Source organism: Dermacentor albipictus, chromosome 4, assembly GCF_038994185.2.
Source record: "Dermacentor albipictus isolate Rhodes 1998 colony chromosome 4, USDA_Dalb.pri_finalv2, whole genome shotgun sequence".
NCBI lineage: Eukaryota > Metazoa > Arthropoda > Arachnida > Ixodida > Ixodidae > Dermacentor > Dermacentor albipictus.
The window spans coordinates 157,066,908-157,087,657 of NC_091824.1; the positions used below are offsets into that span (position 1 = coordinate 157,066,908).

Below are 20,750 nucleotides of genomic sequence, written 5' to 3' on the forward strand. Positions count from 1 at the left end.
TCCGTAGATATAACTGAAGGCCTCTGCTTGGCTTTCCGTATGACGTCACGCGCGTTATTTTTTATAGTCCACCGGCAGTAGGCGACGAGCCGCCGGCTTGGGAACACGTCTTTTTGTGATCGTGGAATGTCGTGCCTGCAGTGTGCTACCTCGGCGTGTGATGAGTGCGCGCGCGATATTGCAGTCTCTGCGTGGTCGTGTTACTGATTTGTGGACATAAGAGACGTACCACTTAAGCGTTGTGTGCAGAGGTGCCGCGCAAACTACCCTATCAAGCCGGTGTTGTTCTACTTCCCGAAGGACGAAAGCCGCCGTCATAAGTTGTTATGGGCTATACTGGGGAAGCAATACGAAGCGAACAGCTCTACGTAGGTAGGTGAAATTATTTCTATTAACTCTTCAACAGATAAAGCGCCAAGTACATTGAAAAAGACAAAAAAAAAAAAGAGATCATGCTGCTGTGCGCGTAGCGCACCCTGGCCAGCTTTTCTCGAAGGCGTTGCTCTCGGCAGTCTCTATAATAATAATTATAATGAAGAGCGGCGTTTGTCCTTGCTTTGTCCTTGACAGCAGCATTCCGAAACACGCTTATACCGAGAAATGTGCTCTCTTTTGTTGAGCTTCGAAAGTGGTTTTGCTGCTCAGTCATTCTTGCGCCCACAACGTAAAAGGCACAATTTTCGCCATTTCCCTGCAGCGCAATTCACACAAACAAAAGAATTGTTCATAACTGACTCGAACTCGTGTGTTGCAGTGTAGTGCAAGCCATGTTTTCTTGAAAGAAATCGGCGTGACTGCAGCATAGATGCCGATGAAACGCCCGACTAATAATTTTGCTTTCTCAGGTGTCTGTGCAGGGCGTTTCAAGAAGTTCATCAGGCGCAAGACGCCTTCGAGTCGTTTCTTGATGCAATGCATTGGCTCCCCAAGTAATAAATGAAACGCCTACCTTAAATTTTTGCTGGCCGACAAGGGACACTAAATCCTTCATATTCTTTTGCGTTTGTTAGCGCAGTTGCACTCGGATGTAAGTACACGCGGCCACGATTAGTTAGATTTACAGCAACCCCTGTTCAATTTATACCGAGTGTTAGTCTGGTCTGTTCAACGCGTCTTCGCATCGGAGCCGTGACTGTGTACGTAGAAAAGAAAACTTAACAGCAGGCAAAAAGAGCACGATCGCTCACGGCTCAAGGGAGATACCCACCGCAGACTGTCGCTAACTGCTAGAAGCGTCAAACTGTAATAGTGACGTCACAACCGGAGCAAGCAGGCTTTGTTATACGTAGGAGGTGTTGTATCAACCAAGTTTATAAAAGCCGTCTGGGGTCATCTTTGCTTAACAAACGTTCGAAAGAACATCAAACAAACTATCGCACTGTAGGGCCGGGCCCGCCTTGTACAAGTTTGTATGAAGGCTCCCTAACCGCTGCCGCACAGCAAGCGCCTGGAAGTGGCAAGCTGTGTTGTGGTGGCTTCTGCTGATATCGAGATTTGTGTTCCGCGTGGCATGACCGCGTGTTACGCGCGCATGGCCCGGCGGTGTCCGGGTCAGGCAATGATCGAACAGAGTTCCTTAAATCCCTTCACTGGTGTCGCGTCGCGCGCAATCACTCCACACTTCTCATATATCACGCACTACGAGTAAAGAGCGGGAAAAAATAGTTGCGCAGCTGATACGGCTCATAAGGATGTTTTAGGACGCAATAACAGCGTTCCCGCATAAGAAGTCGTGTCGTAAATTTGAAAAAAAAGAGTGTTATTTAATGTCGTGTCGTAACCTATACGTCTCTCATGTCGTGCTCACTCCGCGGCCATTCCCTGTTATACCTATACATAGACAACCACAGCACCGGGTGCTGTAGACGCAGCGCGCTTTATGAGGCGCTATCGAGCGGCCAGTCACGTGGCAATTTTTCGTGTATTCGCAGGCTTCTTTCGTGCTTGGAAAAACACTTGTATGTAGTACGTACGGAGCAACAGAAAGCTGTATCGGGAGTTTTGCATGTTGCTCTACAATTCTCCATTGATACTTTTCGTCTAACTATAATATTTGAGAAGACGAATAATTAAGACTAAGTTCGTAATTAGGTGGAATGCACAAAATAACCTGAGTATCTCCAGGCGACCGCAAACAACATTACCTTGGTGCTGTTGAGCTACTGTGCGTGGCATTTGCATATCTTTAAAGTTTGGCTCAAATTACGTGGGAAACCCTAAATGATATTTCGCGACAAACTTAGTTAAAAGGCTGAACGAGGCGGTAAGAGAGGAAGAGCCCCACCAAGAGGCAAGAAAAAAAGCTGTATGAAGTATACGGTCGCCATCACGACGCGATTTCCGTTGGCATCGAAGATCGGTCGAAAAAGAGCGGGGAAGTTTATGGCATTCTTGAGCATCGGCGGAGAGCGTCGCACACCCAGAGTCGTCGCGTCGATCTTGAAGAATGTATTTGAACTCAGTGTAGTTCAGTGATATTGATGGGATTCGGTCTTAGTGAGCCGGCTCATGAGGGAATTCGCCGACGTGTGGCATATGCGAGCCCCCCCCCCCCCCCCCCCTGCGACGAGAAAACCCGCCGGGCAGTCGTGAGCGCATGCGCGGAATTTGGCTTTTTTGGGGTGGACAGAAGCGCTGCCGCCGAGTCCACCGGGAGTGAGCATACATAAGATGCAGTCGGAGGCAACTACTCTAAACAATAAAGAAAAAAAAACATAGAAAAACATTGCCCTATGTGTAAAACGTTGGGCACCAATCAATTTATTGTTGCAATAGCAATGAGCACTTAGGCGAATTTCCGCCGTCGCCGTCGGCGTCACCGTGATGTTCCGTATAAAGTCCAAGCGCCATGATACCGCGGCATCGCGAAGTATGCTGCAGGTGCGAACGAAAGCTTGCGAGGGTCAGCCGAGGATCGTGTGTGTGTGTGTGTGTGTGTGTGTATTACTCTTTTCGTCCGCTTTCATTTCCATTAATTTATCGTTTCTTCATTTCATTTATTAAGCGCAAGTAATTTCCCCTATGTTGTCCTTGGTGTCAGTGTTTGTTGGCTTCTCATGATATGACTAATAAAAATCGGGTTCGGTTAACCCCTTTTCTTCTCGTTTATATATATATATATATATATATATATATATATATATTCGGAGAAAGGAAATAAAAAAGATGCTATTTTCTGCGACCCGTGAGGGAGCACGGCCGGCTCAACATCAGGAGGAGGGGGAAAACATATAGGTAAGGAGGGGAAGAAAGTAGGTTATGGGAAGGGTCGGCTGCAGCAACATGTCATGGCAGGACGCCGCAAGGAGTAGGTGGCCGGGGGGATCGGCTACAAGGCGGCAAGTCCGGCCGCAAGAGCAAACTAGAGGAAGGCTTGCAGTGCTGCGACCGGGAATACGCGGGGAAAGAGATCCGCTACGGTGTTGGCTGAAAGGCCGAGGCTGCGGTATGCGGCTGTCATCTCCTGCCGTTGAGAGGCCACTCCTGGACAGTGGCACAGGATGTGTTCCAGGGTTTCAGGGGAGCCGCATCTCCTATGGTGGCTTAATGCGGCGGTGTATCGCGCTCGCAAGAGAGGAAGGTGGGGAGTGTACGCACCGTCTTGTCACACACGCAAGGGGAGAGGGGGGGGGGGGGGGAGTGCTAACCGGCAGACGTGCGCGCGCTAGGAGGTGGGCGGAGGGGGGCGTGAAGGAGGCAAGTTATAGTGCGCATATCATCTTCTACTCCAGCTGCGGACAGTGGCTTACCAACTATTTCTCTGGTGTATGTGTGTGTGTGGGTGGGTGGGAGGGCAAGCCATTTCTCTCTCTCTCTCTCTGTCTCTCTCTCTCTCTCTCTATCTCTCTCTATCTCTCTCTCTCTCTCTCTCTATATATATATATATATATATATATATATATATATATATATATATATATATATATATATATATATATATATATATATATATATATATATATATATATCATGACTAACAAAGATGACAAAGATGACTTTCCAATCAGCAAACTCTCTCTCTCTCTCTGTATGCTAATTGGAAAGTCATCTTTGCAGTACGTGCCGCCTGGGATCGCTCTGCCACAGCTAAAATGTCGGCATTGCCGCCAAGCCAACTACAGAAGCTGCATTACTGTAAACTTGTATATAATTTTCCCTTTGACTTCTACAGTACATGTTCGTTTCGTTTGCTTTGCCACAAAGGCTGAGACGGTGGGCTGCTACCAAGGAGAGCGGAGCGGACCCGCGCAGCGCGGGCGGGAGGGGGTAAGGTAGATGCCGCTATAGCTGCCGCAGACCAATAAACAATCACACATTATTCTATCTAATGTGTTAGTGACACGTTGATTTATTGCAAAGTATTATTGCAAGTTATACAGAAGTTCATGTTCATGACTGGGCGGGCCCAGGTGGCGTGTACTGTGAAGATCGCCTCCCTTGAGGTATTTGCTTATTGTCATTGCCATAAGTATTGAGGCTGAAAATGCGTCAGTGAAAGTTATCTTTGTCATCTAATGGTTGTTGCCAATATTTTCTGAAGGGTGTCAGTGAGCCAAAGAAGTCACCAAAATTCTCGTTGTATTTGTGAAGTCGACTTTAAGAACGTAGGTGTCTTGAAACACTCTAATATAAGCTAACGTGAAGTAAACCACTTACAGAGGTTTCATGTTGGTATACTGCCCGTGCAGCTGCAGGAAAACAGTGAATTTACCAGGTGGGTATAGAGGGCTTTAGTTAAAGAAGGGAATTGCGCTAAAAAAGACACGGACGAGTAAGGACATGGACGGGCGCAAACTCGCGACTGATTTTATTCCGAAAGAACATACATATATATATACCTAAATTTTTATTCAATCATTGCCTAAGCGCACATGCCAAGAACGTTTTCTCTTTCTTATACAAATTGATACTAGAATCGCTTACGCATTTATCACCTGACTTATCAATGTCAAAAGCCTCTGCGAGTTCACGTGCTACCTGGTTACGACTGCGCCTTAAGATTTTGGTTCTAGCCAGCAAAGGCTGGCATGCTTTATCAGGCGTAGCCAAAGGGCATGCGCCGCAATGTAAGGGTAAATTTGAACCTTTTTCGTTAACCATAGAAAGCTTATGTTCCCTTACTCGTTCATTTATACAACGGCCCGTCTGGCCAATGTAAACTTTTCCACATGTCAGGGGAATTTCATACACAGCCCCGACCGAACACCTGACAAACTGGGTGGCGTGACGTTTCGTGCAGTCTCGCACGCATTCCTCGCCGGAGACAATCCGGGGGCACAAAGAGGCCAACTTGCGCGGGGCAGAAAATGCCACCGGCACACCGTAGCGATTGGCTACATTCCTTAGGTTGTGGGAGACCCTATGAATATAGGGGTCTATTCATAGACCCCTATATTCATAGGGTCTGAATGAACAACAAGAAAAGTCGCAGTTTCGCCCGAAGGCGCAACATTGGCAAAGTATTGGACACAAGGCTCGTATAGTTTATCGGCCGTGTAAATTACAGTAAACATTCGCTTACTAATTAAATTAACAAGCATGGTGTCATGTGCCTACGGGCTTGCATGAAGAGATCTCGTGCTATGACCGCGAGCACTCGCTATCACAACGCTGGCGTGATGAAGAGCAGCGGCAGCAGCGGCGAGCGAATTCACGTTCGCGCTGCCTCTGACTTCAAGATGTTGCGCGCACGAGAAGATGCACGTATCCAGCCATCATTCTTATCGGTTCACCTTCGCACGCTTTTGCTCGCACCAACGGCACACGGCGGGGCGGACGCGATCTTATCGCAGTTTAGCTTCATACATAACCTCACGGCGACGGCAACGGCGAGGACGTAAATTCGCCAGGAGTGTCTATTTAACTGCTATCGCAACATATAGACAATAAAACATAATTGTGCAATATAAAATCAAGTACACGGTATAAACCCATAAAATAGAGGAAACTGAATGAATTGAAACTAACATGTATGTATGTATGTATGTATGTATGTATGTATGTATGTATGTATGTATGTATGTATGTATGTATGTATGTATGTATGTATGTATGTATGTATGTATGTATGTATGTATGTATGTATGTATGTATGTATGTATGTATGTATGTATGTATGTATGTATGTATGTATGTATGTATGTATGTATGTATGTATGTAACACTGCTTTAATATCAAGAAAATGCATTTTCGACTGGCTTCTTAAGATGGAAGAAGATTGTGTCATTAGGTTTTGTTCTTGCGTATGAGTACTTAAGATATGAGGAATTTGCCATTTTAGTTACTGCTGACTCTACTTTTTCGTTTCGTAAAGGTCGAATGTTTGAATTCATAGTTCCAAACAATGTTAGTACAGCTCAAAAGAAATAATTGACAGTCAGCGGTGTAGTCACTTTAAAATAAAACGAAACGTGTTCGTGATATGATAAGTCATGAATGAAATGAACAGCTTTTACTTTGCACAAGTTAAGCGTTATTCATATTGATTTGGTATGTCACTCTCCTAACAAGATACATAGAAGTGCAGTCTGGAATGAATGAAAGAAAAAGCTGACGTTTTGTTTGTTGAGGTAACAAGGCCCGATATCTATTAATCCTACCAATTGATTTCGCCTGTGTTGCTTATCACAAACTCTACATGCGGTGTCCATCATAAATTTAGTGGAATTGCACTCCTAGAAACTTGTATTGTGACACGCTCTAAAACTTGAGACTGAGGTGTGTGTGAAGTGAATGAAATAACCGGTTTTTAAGGCGAAAGCCTTAGGTGTTTGTTGGTGACCTTGGCGAAACTGTGCCGTGACGAAAAATGCCTGACGCCGCAAAGAGTAAAAACCCGTAAAAAATGCTCGGATTGACGTCGCATTTCTCACGAAGGTACCCGTAAACAAAATAATTAGTGGCTTTGAAAAGAAACTTTGGTGCAGTTTGGTCTTGGTGGGAATCTAACCCGGGCTTCCGGGGTGCGAGACGATCGAGCCCGCTTGTCTGAAGCCGCAGCTGCTCCACGGTTCTGGCTCGCTAAAGGTGTGCCTAGTGCGTTCCTGATTGCACACGTCCCGTCGCAGCCATCTCTCTGTCTAGTGCGCGCGTCACTGGGCGGCGCACGTGAAACGGTGCGGAAGAGGTGGCGCCACCTGACGAGTATACAAAATGAGCGCGTTGATGACATTTTGAGGTCTACAAACGCTATCGGGGGCGAGCTCCGCCACTGGAAACGCTAGCGCCACCGTCGGCGTTACGTGGCATGAGGGATCACGTGAACACAGCGGCCGCGACGGCTGCTTCGGAAGCGCCGAAGCAAACTGAAAACTAAATATTAAAAGTCCCACCTGCGCTGTGGTTCTGATTAAGTGGTGAGGTTTTCTCGCCTTGTGTGTCTGCTAGAACCGGCAAACAGCCATCGGCTAGAACTCGGGCATGCAGCAAGCACAGACGCGCGGAAGACTTCTGCTACGGCCTCGGGACTCCGATGTTCGGTAACGGCAGAAAACGCGCTCTGAGACGCTCGCCCGCTGCCCGGCTAATGTCATGACACTTTATTTGGTCTACGAACTTGTTGAGGCTAGACACTGGCAAGTTCACTGGAATGGAAAGGGAGTGGTAACAAGCACATTAGAAAAGGACATGACACATGGTCATGTTTGTGTTATGAATTAATGTGCTGGATTACGAAAAAGAAGCAGAGGGAAATCGCACGCTGAGAAGACTGATAAACATACAGGACGACGCAACTTGAGAAATAGTATTGAAACGTCCAAGAATTTACAAGAAAAGAAAGAAGATTGAATTGTCGCGACGGTACATCACAGTCGCCGTAGGCGTTGAAGTCTCTATAACGAAATTATTTTTGAACAGTTCTGATAGCGTCCACGCAACAATGATTGCTTGTGTACTCTCATATGCTCATATTCTGTGGCCTGAGCTCACGGCACGGTACGAAAACGCGCCCGCAGCGAAAGCAAAACATTGTGCGCGGTCATGCATGCAGACGCACAGTCGGTCTCTGCGAACCCGCGCAATCACTGCGTTGAGGCTTCATTCTGATATGCTATATTTGTTTATACAGACAGCCTACTATAGGAACATAGTTTACTCACATAGTTTACTCTCAGCGTTTGCTTGCCTTTCACGCAAGAAGCCGGTTCGGGAGACTCCATCGCGGTGACTGCGCACAGTGGTGCTCACCGTATATATTCGGTAAAGAGAGAACGTCTGTAAGCGATTCTATGCTTTCAGTTTGCCCAAGATTATTATTTTGACAGTAAAAAACTTACCTCGTTTTGAGAGTACTTACAGAAATGTCCAGGAGGGCTGCCGCGTGGTGTTTTTATTGAGCGCCGTAAGCCAAACCTATGAGGATCGCGCCGCGCATACTACGCAAGGGAGGCGCTTCCGGCAGATGGTGACTCCGTAAGTCTTTGCCCCCAATAATGCTTTCGCATTCCCACACGTAAGCAGTCTTAAGTGCCTGCCGAATTTTAAGTTTAGTAATTGCTGTTGCGCCAGGTGTTGTTCCCACGCGCTCTCTGCGCGTTGACGTCACAGTCGGAGCGGAGTGGTGGTCGGCGGCGAGCGATGGAGGAGCGCGCAGACAAGCCACTGCGGAAGAAGCGCGTGCAGCTGCGCCTTAGTGAGGAGGTTGCCGTATTGCCACACGTGTACTTCCCATTGCGGCTTGTTATGTATTGCAAGAAGTACAGCCGCGATTGTATAACCTCAAATATTACCAAGTGTGCAGCAGACTTTGGCCTTCTTGTGTTACAAGAGTGCAACACCTGCGGTACTTTTAATAGCATGGGATATTGTGCATTTAGTTTTGCGGACACGTGTACTTAGCTGATTGACGCTTAACCATTCTGTTAAATACTGCAGCCACGGGTTTGCCGAAGCTATGATGTGAGGTTAACGAGGAGAGTAAAATAAAACACCTATGTCATTTGCATAGGTGACTATATTAGTGCTCTGGAAGAACAAATACGGTAGCATTCACATAAAGAAATAAAATAGGTCCTAAAATAGGCCCTAAACGCATTTAATGGGCTGTAAGTCGGACTTCACATCATTAATGAGAACAAACTGACTTCAGCTTGACAAATATCCGTCAATCAGGCCAAGTGGCGTTTCCTTTATTCCATACCGTGGTAACTTAGCAAAGAGAAGCTTATGTTTTATAGAATCACATTATTTTTAAGTCTATCAAAATCCCGACAGTTCAATTGGTTTTCGGTATCAGATACCATTTCTTCCTAATATTAGGCAATGCACTTTCAGTTGATTTGCCGTTTTCAAACCCGTTTTGATGACGTGATAACAAGTTATATACTTATACAAGTAATTTACAAATCTAGAAATATTTTTTTGCAATGTTCGAAAAACATGAAAATATAGATATAGGTCGGCAATTGTTCATGTTATGAATGGAGCCATCCTTATGTAACTCTTACAATATATTCATATCCGCAGGACATGTTCCGGGAGACAGCATATAATCAATTATGTTATAAATTGCCTGGCATATTACATTAGAGACAGCTTTAATTGGTAGAGCCTTAATACCATCGAAACCAGGCTAGCAATTATTCTTCAGCTCACGTATGATGCTTGCAGTTTCGGAAGGAGAACTCAGGTTTAAAACTGCATGAGCTGGTTGACGTTATTATTGTTGCTGGGGCAACCAAATTCCCCAGATCTCAGAAACAGTCGGTTAAATTCATTAGCAAGGTCTTTACGAGTTACCTATACTTATCACCTACTTATGAAAAGTTATGCTAGAGGTCGGAACCAAGCGGGAACAGTATTGCCAAGAGAGGTGGGAACAACCAAGCGTGAAAGCGACAACACGTCCCTTCTCAGCGCAAATTTAAACGTCAAGTTATACCACACAGCTGCGTAGCTCTGGTGGTGGTGAAGATGACGCTGGAAATGATGCTGATCCTTGCTCACAACAGTTCGATTGAAGTGTCAACAAAGTGGATCCGTTTTTTTTTTCTTTGTCGGAGCGAAGAAAACAGCAACTCCTTGCATAGTGGCCAGAAGCGCACGTCGCCTTCCTGCCACCGTAATACATGTTCCGCCCGATTCATAGCCTATCGACCTATCACAGTGGGCATATGCGCCGTATTTGAGTAACTACTGCACGCAACTTCACGGTTTGTATAGTAGCAGATTGAGTGTGAAGGTAGAGGAAACGCCGTAGAGGGCAGCAGGTGATTAGACGCAGCGATGAGATAAATTTGCAAGCGAATTATATGGTCTCGGTGTTGAAGAGCACGGGTGTAACTGCAGTAACTAGGGTATATCTTAGCAACTGCAAGATGAAGGCCTATAGGCCTTCGTCCTGCAGTTGACCTAGATTGAATGATCATGATAATGGCATTGATGATTCAGCAATAATATCGCACTCTACGTAAGTATACCTTGAATTGATTTTGCTCTTACTGTAGTCCGATGCTGACAGATTTGATTAACGGAGCTTAACGTCCCTATGGAACATCTCGGCTATTACAAAGAAGCGCCGGATGAAGTTTGACCACCATGGTCTCCTTTATAGCGTGCCTAAATTGCACACATGTGCATTTGCATTCCGCCCCTACTGTAATGCGACCGCCACCGCCTGGTTATCAGACCAGCGACCTCGTGTTTTTGAGTAGACTGTAGGCTCGTGCGAATATTCGATATTCTCGAATATAAGATCGAATATTGCGCTTTTCGATAGGCTCTATGACTCCAACTTCAAAATTTCATTCTTTAGAGACTTACGCGCGCACAAGGACAGTACTTCGAACGAAGAAACACCGCATGCGCATGTGGTGTGTCCCTTCTTCGTTCGACGTCCTGTCTTTGTGCACGCGTCTCTGAAGAATCATGTACAACCAATTCGCCCAAGCCGTAACGCTTCAGAATTCGAAGTTATAGAAATGTTCGAAACGAACGAATATATGCTTATTTTTCCGTGTATAATTAAGCCGCACTCGCAATTGCAACACTCTGAAAATAGAAAAAGAAAAGAAAACACACCTGCGCGTATAATCCATGGAGATAACCGCATACAACGCCGAAATCTTTGTAAAAACAATCTCCTTTCGCGGGCGCATGAATCGCTCACGTTTTATCTTCGGCCAGCTGATCTGTTTCCCACCTCTTCAGGGTCCGAATCAAATACCCTCCACCCCACAACAGCCTAAATCAGCATGAAGCAACCTCTTAGAGGAGGCTGCAAACAGGAACCCAAATCTAAACACACTAAAATACCCAAATCTAAACACACTAAGCAAGATGTTTCCCACCCAGTATAGAGACATTTGCCCCTGGTGCGGCGCCAAGCCAACCTTATATCACATTACATGGGGATGCGCTCAGAATCAACAATTCCTTCAAATAAAAGACCCGAGTGCGGAGCAGTGGGAGAGGGTGCTCTCCAGCAGCGACCCGAAAGTCCAGCATGGACTAGTAAGGCACGCTTATTGAGTAGCCACCCTCAGTGGTGCCCTGGAATAGGGGCGTCGACCCTGCGCAGATGGGGAAGAAGACCGTGAAGACGGCCGACCACATCTGTTACCGCTAATTTCTAACCAATTAGAGCAAATAAAGTTTTTCCTCCTCCTCCTCATTGGCGACGCTGATGGCGGAGAACTTTGCCCTAAAGGTGGGTTCACTGCAGCTCGAGTCATGCTGCCGTGAAGCCACACTTCAAGTCAAAATTCACATACTCGCGGCACTCAACCTTAACTTTGGTGGATGACACCCGGCAAAATAGCGCTGGTTAGGCGTAACAGCCAAGGCAGGCGTGGTTGTGGAAGGCAAACTGTCACGAGAAGCTATCGAAACTTCTGTCGAATTAACACACACCCGAATTCCACGACAGGGCGTACGTACAGTCGCGGACAGAATATTATGGACCATGAAATCTAAGAAAAAGCTGAATATCTCCGCAACCTCACAACGCAATCTGGTATTTGCATTTTGGACCTCGACTAGAATATGCTAACAACGTGGTCGTGGGCAGTTTTACTGGTTACTGTTGCAGGCTGCTCGGGAATTGAACGTTTTCGGAGATCCCGTGATCCATTTTATTCTGTCCGCGACTGTACATACGGCAGATTGATAACAAGGTGACCCTGCATATCCCTTATCGACTCTTGCTCAGTCTACGTAATAATCCCACTGCTCAAACGCTCTTTGCAGCAATATAATCTATGTGCGTACGTCATGAAAGGGAGCGGTCATATGTAACACCAAGATACTTGACAACATCTACTTGTGGAATGATATCCGAGCTGGTACGACAGAGATATATGTACTGGGTCCTTCAGAGGAAATACGAGCAATGAGCACTTGTTCAAGTTTAGAGACAGACGAATGAAATTTAGCCAGTATTCTAGAACATATAACACACACGTTGCATGCATAGAACATAGAACATTCGCATACAAGAACATTCACACACATTACGAGAACCTTTGCAAGTTTTCGTAAAGTGTGTGAATGTCCTTTGCCGATGAGAAGAATGCTATGTCATCCGCATACACGTAAGTATGCATGTTCTCTTAGGATGGGATGGAGCTAAGCAAAACAATAAATACTGGAGCTAGCACTTCCGCCTGTGAAACTCCTTTTGCCTGCTTATGTGTACTCGATGAAAAACCGTTCCGAAAGCAATAAAATTATCTGCCACTTAAAAATTGCTTGATCCATGCTTGTAAATATTTTTTAGCCTCATTATTATGACACTGATCATCCTCGTCTTCCTTATTTGTCCGAATCATGGGTTGGCACAGACTGCTTCTAAAGCAAAGGAAACATGATGACTAATAAAAAAAGCCGACGAAGAAGCACTTTATTTCTGTAATTTACAGGAAATCGCAGTATACGATAAACGCCAAGGCATGACGAAAGTCTTATGTACCGCGACAATATAAGCAGTTTGCAATATAAGCAATACAGTTTGCAATTATAAGCAATGCTATGTCATCCGCATACACGTAAGTATGCATGTTCTCTTAGGATGGGATGGAGCTAAGCAAAACAATAAATACTGGAGCTAGCACTTCCGCCTGCGAAACTCATTATATATATATATATATACATATATATATATATATATATATATATATATATATATATATATATATATATATATATATATATATATATATATAGGATGTCTTGCACTTGAAACTTTGTGTGACCTCGAGGAATTGAGCGCTGAGGTGACGGCGTTATATGAGTATATACAAGAGCTCATAGTAGGAGACAGTTCAATTTCACAGCCTGAGTCCTCTCGGTGGTGTAATCTTCCTTCGTGTAATTGTCGCATACTTGGATATCACTAATACTCTCTGTTTCATCTTTCCGGCGAAACTGCAGCCTCTCTCTCTCTTTTCCGAGTATAATTCTGAGTATAAGCGCTACTGCGCATAAGTGCTGTTGATTCTGATTTCGAGTGAATCCGGCTTGGCCTCATTTCGGTCACTGAGTGAATTATACGGTTTTCCCCAATTATCATGCAACGAGACTTAAACAAAGAAGAGCAGTTCCGTTATTCGAAGAACACCTAGTGCACATTGTTTTCAGTACAGTGGAGTAACCGCCAATAATTCTTTCGTTATTGAGATTTAATTCAATAATTGCAATTAAGTATCTAACTCGAGCAGCATTGTCCTAAATTTCATAGTGTCAATGAGACATCTGTAGGCACACCAAAATGACATCTAAATGCGCTGTTTTCAGCGACGTACTAATTTCGTACAATTTTTTCTGACTGGCAAAGAAACCTCATGAAATATGAAAAAATACCACGGGACTGCACTCCCACCAGTATCCATAAAGCAGTGCCCGCAAATAAGCTGACTTAAAGAAACTGCGCTGCCTGTCGCAAACCCGAAGAGACGGCGCATCATCTTTATAATGGTAAGGAAGGAGCACCAACAGCAGGTTTCGCGGCTTTGCAGCCATTCCTTCCTGTCATTTCTACGTCACACTTACCATCCGTCTCTCAAGACCGACTGATCACATTGATAACAAAAGCCCCTTGATAACGCGGCCGATCAAGCGCCACTATGACCACGCACGAAATGCGAAAAGTAATGGAATAGGCATGGAATGTATTAAAATCTGGGCGTTGCTCGCGCCGCGTTGAAAGAGTGCGCGCGAAGCTATATTTCGTGCCGGAAACTTGCTTCGGATCAAAGTGAAATTAAAGTAACCGTTTTTTTTTCATGAAAGTGCATACGTGCTGCAAAAACAGGTTCGTTTCAAAAAATAAAAGCGAAATAAACAGACCCGGAAGCAACTAACGTGTAGAGAAAAGGCAAAACCGATGCGTTCAAGAATGCAAATACTATACCACTTCTATGTGAGCTGATTTGGCAATCAGGATGTCTGCAGAAAAAAAGAAAGAAAAACAAAAAAAGCTATCAAATTTCAGTGCGCCCTTATTATCTATAAATTCGTAATCTCCGTTAAACACCAGCCTAGATGGTGTGTTCGAATAGGTCTTCTTTCGCAGCTACGCACTACTGTGTCCGTTTTTATCACACCTTTAGTGGCTTTCTTGATGACCGACGCCGCAATTCTACGGAAGACATCCGTTATCCTTGCCTTGAACGAATGTGACGTCCGTCTCGATCATGTAAGCACGATCTTCCACATAACACCAAAGAAAGAAATCGAATGGAGAGAGGTCAGGCGACCTAGCCAGCCAATTTACAGGCCCGTGCCTTCCAATCTATTGCGCATGAAAAGTCGCATCCAGCCAGTTTCACACTCGGCTGCTGCTGCTGTGTGCTGGCGCCCATCTCGCTGATACCACAGAAGTGGAACACGCGACAGCTGGGCTTCGCTGAGAAACCCATCCACCACTCCTTCAAGGATCTCGTTCACGTAACGCTGTCCAGTCAGTGTGTGATCGAAGAAGATGGGACCGATTATAGCACCGGCGTAAATTCCGAACCACACATTGAGCAATCACTGGTACTGGTGCCAATTGCGCTTTACACAGTGTGCATTGTTCTCCCTCCAATCGTGTGCATTAGGCTAATTTACCTAGGCGTTTCTGCGAAAATTGGCTTCATCTGTGCACATGATGTTGCTCAAGAAGTCCGGTGACTCATCGGCTTTTGTGAAGACCCAATTCGAGAAAATCTAGACGATTTTACAGGCGATTTTACAGACGATTTTACATCTATCTTCTAAGCATTGGTGCTGTCCAGGTAGTACGAGTTAAAGGTCGTCATTTAGAATCTTCCAAACTAATGACTTGGAAATTGGTACCTGGGCGGCCACGTCCTTGCGCGCTAGCGTAAGGGTTTGAGGCCATGAATGCTAGAACATCCGTACGTAGGCTAGGACTCAAAGATGGAGTCCTCCGCTGCTGTTTCTCGAAGCTGTCGGTTTGTCTCAGGTTTTCATAATTTCTGATGATTGTCGATGCGTTTGGTCTACCGCCAGACTTCCATGACTGGTATATATATTTGCGGCCTTCCTCTTGTTGCCATTTGCAGATACCGAGGCAAGGGTCATGTTTACCTTCTGCTCATTACAGAAAGACATGGCGACTGGGACGAAACAAAATGCACCTTTAAACCATTGCACTGATGTTGTCAATTCACTTTTGTGGTGATATATTTTGTGAAAAAAAAAAGAACAGCCATGCACTTCATCTACGCTAAGACAACGGTATCACGGCTTGTTTCCAACTGACACCAAACACGACGTGTTACTTTGGCCGGGGTGCGGCAGGTAAGGCACCAGCTCGATCACGATGTTTTCCTTTATTTCCTTCTGGATAACTCGGAGGGAGCTTGCTCGAGGGGGCTGCCTTATGAGGTGGGTGGGAGCGCAGTGACGTGGTATTTTTCATATTTCGCAGGTATTTATCAGTCGGGAAAAAGATAATTACGCAATTAGTACGTCGCTGAAGATACCGCAGTTAGATGTCCCCTGGTTGTGCCTTCAAATGCCTCATTGACACTTTGATAATTCGGATAGCACATCTCGGTAATTAGAACAGCCTGTATATGTTTGACCTTTGCATGCTAATGACGAGGTTTCCATCCCTAATAAATGTCGTAAATTATCATAAATGTTTTTTTTTTCTCATGGGTCGTTAGCATTGCTTACTGAAAAGAGAAGCAATACTGAGAGACACAATATTTACGTGCATTTCATACGTCATTAATAAAAGATTCTGCCTAAGGGGTCACTGAAGTCTCTGGTTCTTCTTTTTTTCATGGCAGAAAAAGCACGCAAAGCAATTTGAAGCATGGTGAACATACAGCAACATATTCATTCTCTAGGCATAGCCTATGCACAGCCTATGCATAGCCTATGCATAGCCTTTAGAAATAATATTTAATTGACTTCCTCCATCTCTTTCAAAAATATAATAAACCTTGTCCTGTGTGTATACTTAAATGTATTGTGTGTGTGCATGCTCTTTACAGTGGAAATTTAAAACACTGTTGAAGTGAAAAAGTACGGATGAGGCAGCCGCCGCAAGTGCTTCTAATGTGCGTGCCCTCTTATTGTCAGGATTTGCAGAAATAAAGCCAAAGTACGAATTAAAAGCCGTGCCCCTCCGCGCCAATAATGATGCAGTAAGCTATTAGCCCCAGTTAAATTTCAAATGAAAAGGTCGAGGAAAGTCAAGAGAAACCTCAAATGATGTGGATGACAAAGCTCTGGTAATCACACTTTAGGTGTGTGTGTGTGCGAGGGGTGGGAGGGGGCTTCGGCATTGCCCGGGGGGTAATGCCGAAACTTTGCGGAGCCTCTCCCCCCCCCCCCCCCTTATTCGGCGCCTAAGGCAACAAGATGCAAAGAAGGTCAGTGAGAAAACAAAATGGTGTCAAAAATGGGCGAAATGCCCTAACAGCTGTGATAAACTTGAGAAGGTATCTTAAGGGGCTAGTGGGCCATTATTGAACTGTAGTAAATTTGCGAATTCAACCATAAAATAATGCACGTAAGAATAGTATGTAGGCGCTTATACGCTATTTATGTGTATCTTCTTGGGGTGTTCCTTTCTTTGCGTTCGCGGAGTGATGCCCTACCAGTTGTACTAAATATGACCAGTCAGTTGCTTCAAAGATTCGTATCGTACAAACGCCTTCTCAACGTTACTAACCTGGTCTAGCAACGTTGCGTCTTCCTCCCTCAAGGTTTCAGCGTTCTCCCCACTACTTACCTCGCTTACCAATGCCACTCTGGGCGAATGTGTCACAAGAAAAAAGAAGCAGCGTCTGAGCTCGTGATATGCCGTGCTCGAGGGAATCCTTGCGCCGGCTGCATCGGCGACCACGCCAAATTTATTTGTTCGCAGCGTGGCCGTAGACTGCTCCTGAAGGGATGGATGACCGGCGCCGTCCACCATCGCAAGGGCGCTACATTCCGTCCATCCTGAGCGGCCGCATGCGATCGCGGGCGAGCAAGGCCTCTGCCCCTGACGAGAAGGAAGCCGCGACCGAGCCGACTTCTCCCCGCGCAAGCGCCGACTCCTCGAAGAAGTCCCAGAAGAAAGTCAAGCAAGTCTTTCATTACTACTTCACGCGCAAGAGCCGGCGAAAGTCGGCCGGTTCCCCGTCCCAGTGCTCGGTCGTCTCGGGGATCTCGGCCATGTCAGCCATGACGCCAACGGCAACCGTCCCTCCGATCGTCACATTGGAAGGCTACTCGAGGGACTTGGTTATACGAAACCCATCTCAAAAAAGAAGCGTTCGAGCTGCAACATGTGCTTCGAATGCAAGGCCCGAGGCCGGATCCGAGTCCTTGGATTTTGACAAGGGCACCGGTGATCTATTGACCTCCTCGTGCGAAGAAAGCGTGACAGAGCTAACCAAAGGGTCGTCTGAATGCAAGGCCCGTACCGCTGTCCAGTACTCGAGGTCACGTAAACGGAGCGCAGAACGGGATATTGCGGGAAAAGTTTTCCCTGACTCGAGACGTAGGTCGGTGCCCAGGAAAGTGACCAGCGTCATATTGGAAGACGCCACCACTATGGAGGTACCCGAAAGGGTCACTTGCGCGCGAATGGCCACATCAGATAGAGGCGAGGAACGAGAAAAATGCGAACCACCAGATAAACACTCGCATGAAGTCTCGTCGAACGCGAGTAGCAGCAACAGCAGCTGCAGCAGCAGCAGCAGCAACAGCAGCAGTACCGTGCATTCCGACGGCAGCCGGCCCGGCCATACTGCCGTTGGCGGTAACGAGGACTCGCCAGGGAGAGAGGCGCTTCAAGCACCATTTGGAGAACGTCATCGCACAGGAAAAGAAGCAACGGATGTGACATCGCATCATTTTAACAGCATCCAGCGAAAGAAGAAAGAAGCCGCACGTAGCATCCCAGCCGCTAACACGACGGACACCGCACCGCTCGCCTTGCCGCCGATGCAACTCCAAAGTCATGTTCCTGTTATGCCACCAACACCAATGGACGACTTGAACCGAACAACACAAGCGTGGGGATCATTCTGGAACCAGCAGACGCCTGCTCAGTTCCCGCTACAACCAACTGCCACGTGGCAAACAACGCTGAACCACTCGGATAGAGTACGTCATGCGATAGAGTCGCCATCTGCTGACACCACCAGCAACGTAGCCGTCGAGCTTACGAGCAGAACTAGAAAAAATCTTCTTGCCGCTTTCGAAGGCTATGAACCGTCTCAGGCAAAACCGACGTCCATACAGTTGGAACATGTTTCCGGGCCGGCTAATGATGCGGACCTATCACCACTAGCAACACGCCACTTCCCGAGTCGTGACCCATTCACCTCCTCAACTCCGATGGAAGTTTCGCACAAGCCGTTTGCCACTAAGGAAGTCCCGTGGGCTAATTTTACTGAAAACGCGGCAGCACGTGCACCCACAGACGGCAAAGTCATATTCAGTAAGTTTAGCCATAATGAAGGCTTCATGGAATCGGCACGCGAAGGCTCGCTTTCACTTTCTCCGCATAGTGTGCCTGGTCGTCGTCAACCCGACAGTTTGATTCCACATTGCAGCAGCACTCGGTCAAACAAAGGCGGAGAAGTATTCTGTACAGAGCCCATAAAAAGCTGCGTGACCTCTGACTTAACAAGGACTAAAGATAACGCAGGCGTTCTCTCTGCCAGTCCTTTCGGCGAGAAGGAAGTACTTCAGCAGGACGGCGCCAGAGAGGAGCCGTCGACAGCCGTACAGAAATCGGCAGAGGACAACGCAAGTGCCAGGGAAAAGCCATCCACGTTCGCTCAAAAATCTTCGGACGAAAATGTGCCTTCCAAGGAAGAGCCATCCGCATCCGTACGGGAATCTGCGGAGGGAAGTACTACCAGAGTGAACAGTCCAACACACGGTGAAGGGAACGGCGAAACGCTAGCTGGCGAAGTTAGGCCTGCATTAGCCCATAACGTGAACGCTGGTCCGCGTGCTCAAGGAACCCCTTGTAAAGATCGCCAGCCCCCTTTCACGAAGTGTGCAGATGAACTTAACGCAAAATTTCAAAACGCGCACTGCTTCCCCGAAAAGTTTCAACGCGAACAAGCAGATCAGATAAAGAGGCGCATCAGCGATGCTGAGTCCAAGCTGAGGTCCAAAGTTACAAGCGTACTGAGACCAAGCCTCTTGTCGGACACGTGTAGCACAGTGCTACCTATAGAGACTCTTCACGGGCGATCAAGCGGCTTCGCACGGCTTCGTAAACGGCTAGATGATGGGCGTCCACCATCGGCTCAAGCAAGACAGCACGTGACTATGACGAAATGGAAGCCGAAAGCCTACGAAGAGTTCAGACAGCCCTCAGAAAAGCGAGACCACACGCCCATACCCACATGTGTCCTGGAAAGCAGCCAGGAAACTGGCACAGTTCCGGAAAAACGTGACTCTTCCACGCAGGCAGGCCGGAACATCGACGAAGCCGGACCTAGCGCGTCAACACAAACGTTGCACGAGTCGCCGCCACCGCTGACGGAAGACGCCATTCGTGGGTTACAGCAAGCCGAATGGTACCGGAAAGAGAAAACCAGCCGCCTGCGTCAGTCTCGGAAGATGGTGATACCACCGTGGATGATCCTGACTTGCACTGCTTTTCTCATGGCCATCGCGCACTACTTTGGGGTCAGAGTCGGCCATGGAAAGCTTTGCAACTAAAGCAGCGTGATGCTTTATGCGGAGGTAGCTGACCATTGAGGTCAGAGTCATGCAGGAAACGTCATACAATACAGCAGAGCTCGTGCGTGCAGCGCATCTCAGCCTATGTGTACACCCGTCTTCTTCGTCATTTTTTTTTCTTTTAGAGAACTGGAAGGCGATGTATAGCCGTCTCTATCTGAACATCCTTCGTTTAAGGCTGTTGGCTTTTACTGCATCCACAGTAAACGGCTACGTGAGTTTTTTTTACATTGGTAGCGCGTTTAATATACTGCTGTCTTCGCGTAAAACATGCGTATTAATCTTCTAGCATTTACGGTAAGTTGTCGCATTCACAGTACTCAAATTCTTAGTTGCTCGTTACAAGCGAAGCTTTTAACGAGCTTTTAACAGAAGAAGCGGATGCGTTTGACAAATGAACTCTCTCTGAAACCTCAGCCAAAGACAAGGCGCTTAGTATCAAAATAATGTCAGGTCAAATTCGCACGTCCTCGGACTGTTAAACGGCCAACAAATCGAGGTAAAGGTCCAGGGGCCGCCTGAAAATTTTGTGGTTGGACTGAGTAAACGAACTCGCTCAGCCTCTCACGAAAGCAACATCTACATAGCATTTCGAAAA

General features: G+C 46.5%; 1 long non-coding RNA gene across 1 annotated transcript in view; it reads left to right on the forward strand.

Annotated features, from left to right (window-relative positions):
• The window catches only part of LOC135903764 (uncharacterized), a 60,424-nt gene continuing 39,674 nt past the window's right edge, over positions 1-20,750 (forward strand). Inside the window, exon 1 of the long non-coding RNA XR_010564925.1 lies at positions 1-372. This is a non-coding gene — a long non-coding RNA (uncharacterized lncRNA). The remainder of the gene's footprint in view (positions 373-20,750) is intronic.